A 2,105-nucleotide genomic window follows, 5' to 3' on the forward strand; every position below is an offset into this window, starting at 1 on the left:
CAGGCACGGGGTCACCCCCCCACCACCGGGGGTGTCAATGCCTGTGGGTCTGGGGTGCATCCTGCCCCCCCAGGAACCCATCCCATATATTCAGTGTTGGTTTTCACCCCTATTTTGATGGGAGAAAAGTGCTGGGGGCTCAACATCTATAGGATCTCGTTGATGTCTGTGGGTCTGGGGTGCATCCTGCCCCCCCAAGAACCCACCCCATAGAGTTGCTGGTAGTTTTTCACCCCTAATTTGATGGGGAAAAAGCGCCGGGGACTCAATGCCTGTGGGATCTCCTTGATGCCCGTGGGTCTGGGGTGCATCCTGCCCCCCCCAGGAATCCATCCCATAGATTCAGTGATGGTTTTCACCCCTGTTTTGATGGGAGAAAAGAGCGGGGGGGCTCAATGGCTGTGGGATCTCCTTGATGCCCGTGGGTCTGGGGTGCATCCCACCCCCCAAGAACCCACCCCATATATTCAGTGATGCTTTTCACCCCTATTTTGATGGGAGAAAAGCACTGGGGGTTCAATGTCTGCAGGATCTCCTTGATGCCCATGGGTCTGGGGTGCATCCTGCCCCCCCCCGCACCCACCCCATAGATTCAGTGATGGTTTTCACCCCTATTTTGATGGGAGAAAAGCACTGGGGGTTCAATGTCCAGGAGAAAAGCACTGGGGACTCAATGTCTGTAGGATCTCCTTGATGCCCATGGGTCTGGGGTGCATCCTGCCCCCCCAGCACCCACCCCATAGATTCAGTGATGGTTTTCACCCGTATTTCAACAGGAGAAAAGCTCTGGGGGCTCAATGTCGAGGAGAAAAGCACTGGGGACTCAATGTCTGTAGGATCTCGTTGATGTCCGTGGGTCTGGGGGTGCATCCTGCCCCCCCAGCACCCACCCCATAGATTGAGTGATGGTTTTCACCCCTATTTTGATGGGAGAAAAGAGCTGGGGGCTCAATGTCTGTAGGATCTCGTTGATGTACGTGGAGACAAGCACTGGGGACTCAATGTCCAGGAGAAAAGCACTGGGGGCTCAATATCTGTAGGATCTTGTTGATGTCCGTGGGTCTGGGGTGCATCCCGCCCCCCAAGAACCCACCCCATAGAGTTGCTGGTAGTTTTACACCCCTATTTTAATGGGAGAAAAGCACTGGGGGTTCAATGTCTGCAGGATCTTGTTGATGTCCGTGGGTCTGGGGTGCATCCTGCCCCCCCCAGCACCCACCCCATAGACTGAGTGATGGTTTTCACCCCTATTTTGATGGAAGAAAAGCACTGGGGGTTCAATGTCTGTAGGATCTCGTTGATGTACGTGGAGACAAGCACTGGGGACTCAATGTCTGTAGGATCTCATTGATGCCTGTGGGTCTGGGGTGCATCTCAGCCCCCAAGAACCCACCCCATAGATTCAGTGATGGTTTTCACCCCTATTTCAATGGGAGAAAAGCACTGGGGACTCAATATCTGTAGGATCTTGTTGATGTCCGTGGGTCTGGGGTGCATCCTGCCCCCCAGGAACCCACCCCATAGAGTTGCTGGTAGTTTTACAACCCTATTTTGATGGGGGAAGAACACCGGGGACTCAATGTCTGTAGGATCTCCTTGATGCCCGTGGGTCTGGGGTGCATCCCGCCCCCCAAGAACCCACCCCATAGAGTTGCTGGTAGTTTTTCACCCCTATTTTGATGGGAGAAAAGCGCTGGGGGTTCAATGTCTGTAGGATCTTGTTGATGTCCGTGGGTCTGGGGTGCATCCTGCCCCCCCAGCACCCACCCCATAGACTGAGGGATGCTTTTCACCCCTACTTTGATGGGGGAAAAGCACTGGGGGGCTCAGTGCCAGTGGGATCTCCTTGATGAAGCCCAGGGGACTCGGCTGGCGCTGCTCGCCAGCCCCCCAGATGATTGCTTACTGGTTAGACACTGGGTCCTACTGGGGGGGAGAGGGGGGGAAGAGCATCCCCAAGGAGACCCCGCTGGGCCATGGGGACCCTGTGGCTGCGGCACGTGGGCGGTGGTGGGGGCAGCCACCAAAATATTTGCTCTGCTTGTTCAGCTTGGAGGAGATGCTGCCATCCCTGGGGCTCGAGGAGGGTTTGGGGGGGGGACACA

General features: G+C 55.8%; 1 protein-coding gene across 1 annotated transcript in view; it reads left to right on the forward strand.

The window, feature by feature from the left end:
- The window catches only part of BIN3 (bridging integrator 3), a 64,943-nt gene that overhangs the window by 61,687 nt on the left and 1,151 nt on the right, over positions 1-2,105 (forward strand). The window lies entirely within an intron of this gene.

The sequence above is a fragment of the Calidris pugnax genome, unplaced genomic scaffold (assembly GCF_001431845.1).
Source record: "Calidris pugnax isolate Ruff unplaced genomic scaffold, ASM143184v1 scaffold6, whole genome shotgun sequence".
In the NCBI taxonomy this organism is placed as follows: Eukaryota; Metazoa; Chordata; class Aves; order Charadriiformes; family Scolopacidae; genus Calidris; species Calidris pugnax.